The sequence below is a fragment of the Momordica charantia genome (assembly GCF_013281855.1).
Source record: "Momordica charantia cultivar OHB3-1 chromosome 3 unlocalized genomic scaffold, Mcharantia_2.0 BLBB01000003.1, whole genome shotgun sequence".
Classification (NCBI taxonomy): Eukaryota; Viridiplantae; Streptophyta; class Magnoliopsida; order Cucurbitales; family Cucurbitaceae; genus Momordica; species Momordica charantia.
Window position 1 is genome coordinate 5,388,868 of NW_028275161.1, and position 13,443 is coordinate 5,402,310.

Sequence of the window (13,443 nt, forward strand, 5' to 3'; positions counted from 1 at the left end):
ACTCAGATGATCTAAAATTTTCATACCTTCCTCCATTCGCAGCGTGTGAAACTACTCCTTCAGGTACAGCCAATTTGAGATGCTCTTTGCCCGATACAACGCTTAGAGCTTCTCCTAAAGTTCTTTGGCTGTTGAAATTCCATGCACATTCGTAAGAATATTCTTAGCCAAACCTGTTCGTATTGCACTTGCAGCCTTCAAATCCATTCCCTCCCAATCTTCATCACTCATACTGGACTTTTTAGAACCTCTGTTGGAACCACCATTGGACCACCATCATCGCTTAGCTTTTCAGAAGCACCTTGACTCGGTCTTCCCTTCAACACCTTGTGTAACCCAGATTGTATCAGCACATCCTTGACTTGCACTTGCCACAAGTTGAAGTTGATCCTTCCGTCAAATTTCTCCACGTCAATCTTCACTAGATTCATAAAGAATGACATATCTACTTCACACCCCTAGCGAATCTGCAAATAGTTAATAATCCACACTATTCATAGAACCGTAGCTCGTTTCAAAAATCTTTTCTGATGTGGAAGTTTAGACAATGCTGCAACTATAGAGCATACTCAGAAATTCTAGAACTACAAACCTAAAGCTCTTATACCACTTGACGGGAAAAAAATCTCCTACTTCTACCGTAGGAATAAGCAGAAAATAACTGAGAAATTCAAAGAAAGCAATAAAATAAAGAAACACAAGAATTAACGTGGAAACACAAGAATTAACGTGGAAAAACTCCAAACCGGAGAAAAAACCATGACCCACAAGGAAAAATCCACTATGTGAAAAATTATTACAATCACACAGATTTCTCTCCCCGACCCCAATTACATAAAACACTCTTTCAAAGCATATACCGCTCAGTTAACTAGAGCTGGTATACCAGGCTTAAATTATTTCAATTGGGATGATTAAATCCCAAGCCCATGATCTCCTTTTATAGTAGTTGGAACACACCTCTTCCTTGTACTTTTTCGATATGGGACAACTTCTAGCACATGAAGACCATCCTTGTATTCTTTCAATGTGGGAAAACTTCAATTTCAGTATTTTGCTAAAACCCAACACATCTTTTCTACTCTTTCCTTAGCTTCAACACTAGCAAACTCGTTAGATGACAAAGATATTAAATCAAGAGGAGTCAAGGGCCATAAATAACTTCAAAAGGGGAACGTTGAGTTATACTATGCATGGCTCGGTTGTAAGCAAATTCAACAAGGGGTAAACAATCCTCCCAATTAGTTATATTCTTGTTTATAACCGCTCTAAGGATTGTAACCATGGTTCTATTTACGACTTCGGTTTTCTCATCGGTTTGGGGGTGACATGTGGTTGAAAATAAAAGTTTAGTCCCCAATTTACCCTATTAACACTCTCCAAAAGTGGCTAAAAAATTTTACATCTCTATCACTAACAATATTTCTAGGAATGCCATGTAGCCTAGCCACTTCTCTAAAGAATAAATTGGCGATATACTTAGCGTCCTGTGTTTTTGCACAAGGTATAAAATGAGCCATTTTGCTAAGCCTACCTACCACAACAAAGACACTATCCTTCCATCTTTTACTCCTAGGCAAACCTAAAACAAAATCTATTGATATATCAACCCAATAACCATTAAGGATCGGTAAAGGAGTATACATATCGTGGGGCTTTAACCTTGACTTTACTTGTAAACAAGCCAAACATTGTGCACACACTTTATGAACATCCTTTACCATCTGTGGCCAATAGAAATGTTCGGCCAACATGTCTAAAGTCTTCTTTTCTCCAAAGTGTCCCATGAGTCCACCTCCATGAGCTTTCTTTGTTAGTAGCTCTCGGATTGAGCCACTAGAAATGCACAAGTTGTTGTCCCTAAACAAGAAACCTTCAAACAATATGTAATGTTCATTAACAATACCTTTGTTATAAGCCTTAAGAATTGGTCCAAAGAAAGGGTCATTAACATACAATGGTTTAAGGTGCTCAAATCCAAGATATTTTGTGTCTAAAGTAGAAATTATTGCATACCTCCGAGATAGAGCATAGGCTACCACATTCTCCTTACCCTTTTTATACTTAATCACATATGGGAACATTTCAATATACTCTAACCACTTAGCATAGCTACTATTTAATTTATCTTTGCCCTTTAAGTGTTTCAAACTTTCATGATCCGTATATATAACAAATTATTTAGGCCATAAATAATGTTGCCAAGTTTGAAGAGCTCTTACCAAAGCATAGAGTTCCTTGTCATATGTAGGGTGCCTCAATGGAACTCCACTCAATTTCTCACTAAAGTACATCAATGGTTTGCTTTCTTGAGTGAGAACCGCTCGAATACCTACACCACTTACATCACATTCAATCTCAAAGGTTAAGTCAAAATTAGGTAACGCAAGTAAAGGAGCTTGACATAACCTATCCTTCAAAGTGGTGAAAGCTTGCTCTTGTGCCTCACCCCAAGAAGAAGAAACATTCTTTCTAACTAATTCATTCAAGGGTGAAACAAGAGTACTAAAATCCTTAATAAATCTATGATAAAAGCTGACTAACCCATGAAAACTTCTTACCTCTCCCACACATTGGGGTGTAGGCCACTCCTTTATGGCCATAATCTTATCCTCATCAACCTCCACACATTTGCTTGAAATGACAAATCCTAAAAACTTAGCCTTTTTCTAGTAGAAACAACATTTTTGGAGGTTAGCATAAAGCCTTTCTGGTCTTAAAGTTTCCAACACATTTTTGACATGTCCTACATGTTCCTGAAATGATTTAGAGTAAATAAGTATGTCATCAAAATAAACTACCACAAACTTACCCAAGAATTTTCGAAGAACGTGATTCATTAAACACATGAATGTGCTAGGTGCATTAGATAATCGAAACGGCATATCTAACCGTTCATACAAACCAAACTTAGTCTTGAAAACGGTTTTCTACTCATCTCTTATTTGCATTCTAATTTGGTGGTAACCAGATTTCAAATCTATTTTGATGAACAAACAACATCCATGAAGTTCATCTAACATGTCATCTAGCCTAAGAATGGGATGTCGATATTTGATTGTTATCTTGTCGACAATCCACACACATTCTCCATTTTCCATCTTTCTTAAGAACTAAAAGTACCGAGACACTACATGGACTAAGACTCTCCCTACATACCCGAGGGCAAGGAGTTCATTCACTTGCCTTTAGATTTCCTCCGCTTCCTTGGGGTTAGTCCGATAGACCGGTCGGTTAGGAATGGGAGCCCCAAGGATGAAATCGATCTTGTGTTCAATCCTTCTCAACGGGGATAGTCCTTTTGGAAGTTCCTCGAGAAAGATATCCTTGAATTCTTGTAAAAGTTCATCAAACTCTCTAGGCAAAGTAGGTTCAACATCTTTAGTGAGCAAACATGGTCCTTTACGTATCAACATAAGTAAAGCCTTTTGAGAAAACAAAGCTCACATACCTCATGAGCCCTTGCAAGTAAGTTTTTACCTTTATGATTGACCTCATCCTTGCCGCCTCCTTTTTTCTCTTCCTTGGTCTCGACCTCCTCCTTTCTTTTCTCAAGTTTCAATTGATCAATTCGTACCTCTTTTGGAGACAAAGGAAGTAATGTAGTTTTCTTACCTTTATGAATGAAGGTGTATCGATTAATGAATCCATCATGTTTCACCTTCCTAAAAGTAAGTCTCCGCCAATATAGGTATAACATCACAAAGAACATCATCTTTATATTTTCCAATAATTAACGAAACAAGAGCTTGCCTACTTACCTTGATGTCGGCATTGTCATTGAGCCATTGCAACCTATAAGGTTTAGGACGGGGTGTAGTTCCTAGCCCTAACCATGAGACAAGTGTGGTGCTTACCACATTGGTGCAACTTCCATTGTGTATAACTAGGCTATATGTTGTATTCTTGACTAGGCATCTAGAGTAAAATAGGTTCTCCCGTTGGTCCTCTAGGTGATCTTCCTTGGCCAAGGTACTAAGTGCTCTCCTAGTTACTAACGCATGAGGGACCTCCATGTCCTTCTTACTACTAAAGTGGTTTCCTAGGTGCTCTACCCCTTCCTCCTCATTCTCACATTCTTCTTTCGAAACCCATTCTCCCTCTCTCATGATCATAACCCTTTGGTTGGGGCATTATCGACTAATGTGGCCAATTCCTTGGCACTTCCAACACTTAAGATCTCTAGTCCAAGTAGGAGGGTTTTCGGCTATTTGCTTCCCTTTGGAGGAAGCCTCCCATTTTGGTTTTTGTTTCTCACTCACATACTTGGTCATGGATGGTTTAGCCTCACTAGTTTTTGAATCTCTCTTCCAAGTGCTACTAGTGTAAGATTTGGTATGAGAATTGTACCTTGATTGTCGTCTTTTATTTTGTTTCTCAATTTAGACCATCAAGTGCAACATCTTTTCCTTATCTCGATAGAATTGGAGATCTAGTCGGTCGACCATATCCTTGTTTAGACCATTGAGAAAATGGGCCATGGTTGTCTCCTCGTCGTCCTACTCTTCCAAGTGGTTTAGTAAGGTCTCCATCTCCTTGTAGAAGTCTTCCACACTTTTGGTCCCTTGTAGCAATTGTTGGAGCTTTTGTGCATTGTCTCTTGAGACGTGTTTGAGAATAAATCTCCTCCTCATGCACTCCTTGAATTCTTGCCAAGTGCTTACGTGCGGTAGATGAATCATTCTCTTATTTAACAATAAATAGTCCCACCATTCAATAACATAATCTTGGAAATGGGATATAGCAACACGTACCTTTCTTTCTTCACGGAGGGAATTGCACTCAAATAAGAAATTGGCCTTCTTTTCCCATTTGATGTACTCTTTCGGGATCATATCTTCCATAAAACTTAGGGAATTTAAGTTTGATGCCTCCTAAGGCTCGGTCATCCTCCCTATGCCCCCTTCTTGGGTGATTGTAATTGTGGTTGTCTTCTCTTATTTCGTAACCACCTCTCTTCCCTCTCCCTCGAGCATGATATCTAGGTTCTCTAGGGTACCGTTCATCTTCTTCGAGGTAGTCATCTCCCTCATCTAACTCCATAGAATCATAGTCCTCCTTGCCCCATCGGCCTAATCCACTAAGTGGTAAATTTGGTGGGGGAATTTGGGGGTTTGGTCATTCTATTGCTTGTATCCTAGCCTCCATTCTTTGCACTAGAGTAGTGAGTTGTTCTAAGCTTTGATGAACCCGCTCTAAGCTATCTTAGGGTGGTTCTACTAGTCTTGGAACTTCTACTACGTTAGTCTCACGCTCTTCATTCATTACCTCTTGATTGTTTTGTTCCACCCTAGGTCTTGCAAAGTGTTCACCATGGCTGCAAAAAAAAAAAAAAAAAGGAAAGTCAGAGAAAAACCACAGTAAATGGATTTTTACTGATTTTCCTTCCCTCACAAGCTATCTTGAGTGGCTTGTGAGGGAAGGAAAATTAGTAAAAATCCATTTATTGTGGTTTTTCTCTGACTTTCCGTGAGTGTGCAATCTTGTCTTTAAGCAAACAATTCCCTTGAAACACCAAGCTAGATTGCTTGTGGCGAATCACAATGAACCAAGGACAAGTTAGAGTATAAAGAAGGCAAGAAACACAATGAATAACACAGACAAACAACAAGGACAAGTCTAATATAGAATACTACAAATAGCAGTCAACACAAAATTTTCCAGAATTGAGGCAAACTTCAAAGCATCAGTGTGAACAATCCACTCTTGCAAATTTAAATTGAAAAGTATATTCAAAAAGCTTATGAAGTCTAGTTTAAGCATATGAAATTTCAAAAAGAGATCATTTTTGGTTTTGGACGAATTTAAGAAAGAAGACAGATTACTCAGTGATGTAGTGTAACAGTGAAATTCAGCAGATGACTCAACTTGTAGCTATTGGTGTGAGCAAATGGCTCGTGTCATTTCAAAAATAAAAGCACATTCATGCAAGTAATTGACCTAAGAACACTTACTAGGGCTGTATCTCAGTTTGGATCAGTAGATTTGGACGAATTTCCCTTGGAAGGTCAGAAGGTCAAAACCAAAGAAACACTGTTTTTGAAAACAGTGACTGAACAATATTCACTTTTGCTGATGGCGTAAGCTGGTCTTAAATGAGATTGGTTCCAAACCAATTGGAAATGGAACTAAACTCACAAAGAAAGGTTATGATAGGTTGCAACTATAATTGAATGAGTGAAGACGACTTGGAAACGTTTTAAAGTCAGACGACAGTGTTTTATGTTGGTAGCAGTACGCTGTTTTGGAGCAGTTGGATTATTCCGTGAATTTGGGGTACTTGCTCTCAAAATTTTGGTCTAAAAATTGGTGTAGAAGTCAATAAAATACCAGGGATTAAGGAAAAGTCAGCTTCACTCAAGGAGAAATTCAAAATAGGGTCGTTTGAGTGGCTGAAAGTGAGGGAAAAGGTGCTGTAGCTACTGTTCTTCTTCTTTGCCGACCTCTTTGTCTTCCTTTTCATTTTTGGCCGAATAAATGAACTTCAAATTATCTGAAAATTTTCATATCAAAACTTGACATAAAAAGTTTCACAATAGTCACAAATTTAAGGTCATTTGAGTCACGGCATAATGTTACTAGCAATACAAGTTGTAGCAAAAAAACCACAATTCTGCAGAAAATCACAATAGCACACTTCTTTTTCTTTTTCTGTTTTTTTTTTCTCTTCTTTTTCTACTCCTTTTTTTTTCTGTCTTTTTCTTGAACTAGAACAAGCTTAAAACAAAATCACAATACAAGAAAGCAAGTAACGTAGAAGCTCAACAAACACCCTTGATTAGCAAGCAATGGTTGGAGCTTAAAAGAAAAGTTGGAAAGCAAGTAAAGATAGATGGATCGATGGGGATATGTCCGATCTTGAGCCAAAACTCTGATACCAAATGATGTACTCAACTGTACCACAAGTGGCTTAGGCAATCCTTGTAAGAACAAGCACCTCCTAAACACACACGGCAATACCTAGTACACACACAAAGAATCACCCAAGGGAAAGAAGATGGGACTTACCTTGAAGGTCAAAGCTTTGGATAGAGAAAACTTGTTCTAGATCCAAATGAAACACTCCACAAGTTTGATAACCAACCTAAACTTGAATGTTTCAAGGGGTTTGTGCAACTAGATCAAAAAGCACCAATGCTCACGGTTTTGGAAGCAAAGAGGAAAGATCAATGACTACTTTCTTTCATCAATAATCCAACCTTTTAAATGTACAAGAAGAAGCATCTTGAAATTCCATAAAAGTAAAAGGAAAAGACTTTTATCTAAACCTATATTAAACTAATAAAGGGACATAACTAAGCTACAAAACCTTGCACTTGGGCTTCAAGGCAATTAAAAAAGTTACAAATTGAGTCCAAAGAAAGGGTAAGACAAGAAATACAAAGAAACAAAAATTTAAGATTTAAACTCTAAATAAACCGTAAATAATATATAAAATGGAGTCATCGACTTTGGGTATTCCAATTTGGTTTGTAGCTTCTTTCTTAACATGGTCTTCTTCCTCAATCTTAACATTCCAAATGTTAAAGTGGAGATCTTCTTCCTCTTTGTTGCACTCTAGCTTGGCCATAAGAAGCAAGTTTTGAACTTCCTTGTTGATGGAGTCTTGCACCTTTTTGGCTTGCAACCTTGTGCTCGATCTTCTTAGTACTGTTTGGTCTCCTTGATGCACATCACCTTACCTTCCCTTCTTTAAGGTTTTAAGGTGGCGACAGGCTAAAAGAAAGAGATTCCTCTTGCTTGGTAGAGGACTACCTCGGGAATTAATGGACATGACATGTCGTATCATCTAACTATAAGTGAACTTGTTATTTGGCCAAACCGAAGTCTTACTTTGGGCCGACTACAAAGCGCATAAATACACATGCCCACAAACATCTCATGATTTTGAAAGATATTAATATTAGAAACCGGAGGCTACTTTGGTAGCATGATTCATCAAATCAACACCAACCAAAAGAATTAGACAATTATGCAACATATGTAACTTTAATTATTATTAATTTAATCTTTATGAAAATAAAACTATTAAAAAAAATTTAAAATTAATAATAATAACTTTATATGCATAATTTAATAATGAGAAAAAGTCCTTTAAACAATTTATAAATCTAGAAAGAAAAAAAAATTGGATTGCCCAAAAGAAATTTTATTAATATTTTAATTCACCAATAACTCGACATGGACTATGGAGCACTCATTGTAGTGCAGAATAAACAAATATCAATAATTCATTACATAATTGCAAGTGTATATGTTATTTGGCCAAATTGTGATATTCCTTTGGGCTTATCTCAATTCGCATAAATAACAATATTTGAATCTCACAAAATTATTACTTAATTATTATTAATTGTTTCCATATGAAAATAAAATATCCAAGTTATTTTCACAGTTAACAATAATATTTTAATACATCAAAATATTCATAGAAATTAAAAATTGTGCCAAGTATTGATAATTCAAATTATTCATGGAAAATTGTTACTTCGTCACCATAATAATCAACCATTAATTAGCACAATTTCAAAGGAAAAATTAAACCGCCATCAACATTTAATTATACCCATAAATATTTATAACATATAAATAAACAATTGTTAATATTAATAAATAGAAAAGAAAAAAACTTACTTTAAGGTGGCCCATTGCACCATTCTCCCTCATTGGGGCTAGGGAATTGGCAGCCCTAATACCAATCCTTCATGTTGAGTGCCAATACCTTCAGGCGGCAACTTTTTTTTTAATTTTTTTCAACTTAATCAATAACTATAACTGGATGAAGTGCCACAACTTTTTCCCTCTCTTTAATCAAATTTTATTATTATTATTATTTGAAACTCTTTAATCAAAGATTATGATTCTTATATCCGCGAATTTGCAAACTAAAAAACATACTAAACTTATCAAATCATTCATGGGTATAATTTTCAATAATTTTAAAAAATTAAGGATTCTAAGTCAAGCAAAATTGTTCAACATATCATCAATATCCAAATGGTTCTACAGTAAACTTAAAAAGTGATTCTAAAGATCCAGTAACCATCCATGCAAAATCATGCTCTGATACCACTTGTTGGAAAATTTAAATAAATCTCCTTCATAATTATTCTAGAATAAAAGCCATAAAATTCTAGAGCAAACAAGACCAAGCATCTAAGTGTGGAAGAAAACCAAAATCTATAAATAGATTATAATTATCTTGAACCATTAGATAGATTAACGAGCAAGAAGTTGTGTGATCTTCCTCAACTTTGCAACCCAGACCAAATAAGGGCAATACTTTCTGTTTGATTAGGAGCAGACACAAGAAACATAGTGTATTGGGACCATAACCATTTATTTATAAGTTTATCCTAGGGTTTCCCATAATCTTCTAAAATTAATGGGATGGTTTCTACTCAAGCTATACCACTAAATGGGGAGTCATGGGCCCATAATCAAGATCACTTATATGCCCAATTAAATAGCTCAAATATATTTGCTCTTTAATTTGTTACCCACATATGAATTAATTATTAAATTAATCCCAACAACCTATAATCCAAAATGAGATCTTGAGTCAAACAAAGCTTCTTGGCTTGATTTCTCATCAATAACTGTGGTGGAATTTATTTACCTTAGAGAGAAATATCATATCTCTGACTCTATCAGTCTCAGAGCTCATTATTTTAGAGAGAATTCAGATGATAATCTTCTCAAAGAGATAGTTTTTATATAACGATGTTAAGTTTGGTGTCTGTCTTTTTTTCCCTCTCTTTCTTCAAAGTTTTATGGCTTTCGTCCAACTTGTTCCTTTTAACTCTCTGTATTCTTATAAGATATCTTAGTAGTTTAAATTTAAATATTGTTGAATTAGATAAGTAATTTTCAAATTCATGAATTGTTAAATTTTTTTTTATCAGAGTCTCTTTTTAAAATCCAAATCTTATGGAGAAATTGTTGTTACGTTAAATAAATAATTGATTAAATTAAAAAGGGAATGAAAGCATTCAAAAGAAAAAAAATATATTTATATGATTTGGAAAGTTTTCAGTTTCTACTAGTAAAATTGAATCTCAATTTTTATTCTCATTTGAATTCTGTAAGCCTTCATGGTCGCATTTTTTTATTTATTGCAAAACATTCCTCTTCTCTCTTTCTCTCGCCAAGTAGCCACATCCATTTCGTTTTTCTTTCTTTCTTTCTTTTTTATTTTCTATTAAAAAGACAATAAAAATCTCCTCAACCATGATCCACAACAAATTTATGGTTTTGTTTTCTCCTCGAGTTATTTATCTTTTTAAGTTGAAAATTTATATGTTTTTTTTTGTTTGATTTATTTTTGGAAATTGTTGTAGGTTGAGTCAAGAACTTGGGTAGATTAAGCCAAATAATTTATTTTGATTTTGCTGTTGAGGTAAGTGACTTTGCTTTTGGAATGCCTTAGGCTTAGGTTGGAAAATATATATGATATTTGTATGATATTTATGCGATGTTTATAATGAATTGTTTGTGAGTGGATCACATTTATGGATGAAATTGTTATATATGATTGTCATGTTTGCATCAAAGATTGTTTATTTGATGAGACCTCATGTATATGTGTATAAATTACGAAAATGTTATGAATTTTTTTTTAAAGTTCGTGGAAATTACCTTCATTTTAAAGTAGACTAAGAAAAAAATTTTTGGGTGAGACTTGGCTCCGCTGACTAGGTGCCAACTACTATTACCTGGGGCATAAGCTCCTAAGAAACCCATTTATGCACCAAAATGGAAGTTTGTATTATTTATGAACGATGAGTTAATTGTCGACATTAGCCAAAAAGAAAAGAAAAGAATTTGACTCATAAAGATTTAGGTCCCACATGTTATGTTGCATGTTATGCATGTCTGACCTAGTTAATTGAGTTACTGAATATTTTTAATACTCACCCCTTCCCTTTATTTGTTTTAGGGATTAACAGAGATGTACAAGGGCCAATAACTACGAAATCTCTGTTGTAGGTTGTGCCGTGAGTTTTGCTTCCGCATTTGTTTTCTTTATTTTAATTGTTTATTAAAAGTTATTTATTTTATTATTGTGTTTTATGTAAACTTTTTTACGGGATCTCAAATAAAGCTTTTTAATTTTATTTATAAAATTGTATTTTGTTTTGTTTATTTATTTATTTTTTCTAAAGTTTTTTTTTTAATGTTGAAAGCATGCATGTTGTAATGCCCCTAGGTAGTTTAAGTCCCAAAAAGTTGGGTCCTTACACTCCTGCTCAGATTGCTCTTAACGGTTGGAGAACTTTAATTAGGTGTACATGTTGTGGTCATACTTTGGCGATGAATCTCACATGACTCATCGACCTTCGTGTCTCTTCATTATTTAAAACATAATCATAATCATAGTATTCCTTTGTATGTTAGTTCTTGAAAAATATCTTTAATCAAAGGTCCAACTTCAGTGAAAAACAAAAAACAAAAAAAAAAAGAAGAAGGAAAAATCTTTGGTTTTTTGTTTGTGTAGATTGACTTGTCAAAGATCAAAATGGATTGACTTCTTGATTCTGACGAAGTTTAGGGATTCTGGTTAGTGCTCTTTCGTTGCTCTATTAGAACTGTTACTTTTTTTGTTCACTAATTTTTGCTTGTTTTGTTTTAGTTTCTCGAAATATAAATCGATCTTTTGTTGTCTTTGGTTTTACAATTCTATGTACAAGCTTGAAGAGAAAGGTCATTGGGGTCCGTTGCTTGTTGAGCAGATGAACATAATTGCATTTGGTCTTGTTGCTTCTCCTTACGAAGACAATTCGAGTTGGTATCTGGCTCATGAGTTTTACTGTGTGATGGAATCAATAGGTCGAGCTTGAGGCTTATGGACGAGTTCAAGTCCTAGGGCGAGTCGAGCTTGAGGCTTATGGACGAGTTCAAGTCCTAGGGCGAGTCGAGCTTGATTAACCCATTTGTTAAGACTCTCTTTTGTTTGTTTGTTTGTTTGTTTGTTTGTTCTTGTTTTCATAATAGGGCTTGTTGGCTCTCATTTTGTTGTCAGAAATGTCTTGCCATTCTACTTCATTGTTTAAGCATGAACAAAGACGCGTTGCTAGATTAGCCGCGGTTCATATCACCAACTGTATTAACGAAGAACTCATGCTCAGTTTCATTGTGTTCACCCAACGATTCCTCTTATTGCTCCTTATCATTCTACTCTCCTTCAAGAGGCCTCCTCCTAGCTGTCATTCCAAATTGAGCACGGTCCATTACCATGATCTCTTGTTTTTTCTTATCAAGAACCTTACTCTTCCGAGGTAGGTGAGGTTACTTATATTGAAAGCGCATTTGAACTTTTGTGAGAGGTATCAGAGACTATTTGAAAACAGATTCAAGATATCTTGATCGAAGACGAGAAGTTTATTTATGCTTGCAAGACCTCTATCGAGTAATTATCTCCACTTTTCATCATTTAATTTTTCCTCTTTGACTTTTTCATATATATATTTTGCAGGTATTCACACGACTGTCAATCTCTTTTGGCTAACTCGTTGAAATGAGCATAATCATCTTCATCGTGATTACGTTTCACGGGAGGAGTGAACATGATCAAGTTTCTTTATGTCGTGCTAATCAATTGTTGGAATCGGTAAAGCACAAGTTTGAAATTGATGGGATTGAATCACAATCAAAGCTTGTTGATCTCAAAACAAATCAAGATGAAGTGACAACTCGACTTTGTGATTCTAAGTTTCTAGCTGAGGAGTTCAGAAAGACAGTGTAAACACCCTATTTTGTGAGATTCAAATTTTATTTTTATTATTTTAATTAATTGTTCAGAGAAAAAGTAAACAATGCATTAGTTTTAAAATATTTTAATTAAATAATTAAGTGAATTTTATTTTGTTAATTTAATGAGTAATAAAAAGTAAATAGTTAAAGTTTGTTAAAAGAAAGGAATTGGTCTTGCATTTAAAGGTTTGAGCAGGTTTTTCCTATTTTACCTTAAATTTTGTTTAGACCTATTTTAAATCTCACAATTCACTTATCCTTTATAAAGAAGTGGAGGAGGGAAAGGAAAGGGGGCACCAAGAAAAGAAAAAAAAAAAGAATTTCGGGCTTTAACATAAAACATGTCTTTCTTCTCTTGAAAAACTGCCATCACACTGACCCCCTATCTCTCAAGATTGACCATCCTCCTCTCGATATTTCATTTCTTTATTTTTTCTGCCTAATGATCACCACCACTTTGACGTGGACCCACGCCCCTTTCTATATAGGTGAGTAAGGTGGATAAATATTTAAGAATTTATAGTAGGTGTCTTTATTTGTTACTCGATTTTGAAAAATGGTCAAATAATCTATGATAACAAAAAAATGTCCATCTGTATTTTCCTAACTATTTTGTAGGTTTAATTTTAACATTTCTACCCTTTTTTTAGTTGGTTATTATTTTTAAAATCAAAATATCCTAACTTCTAT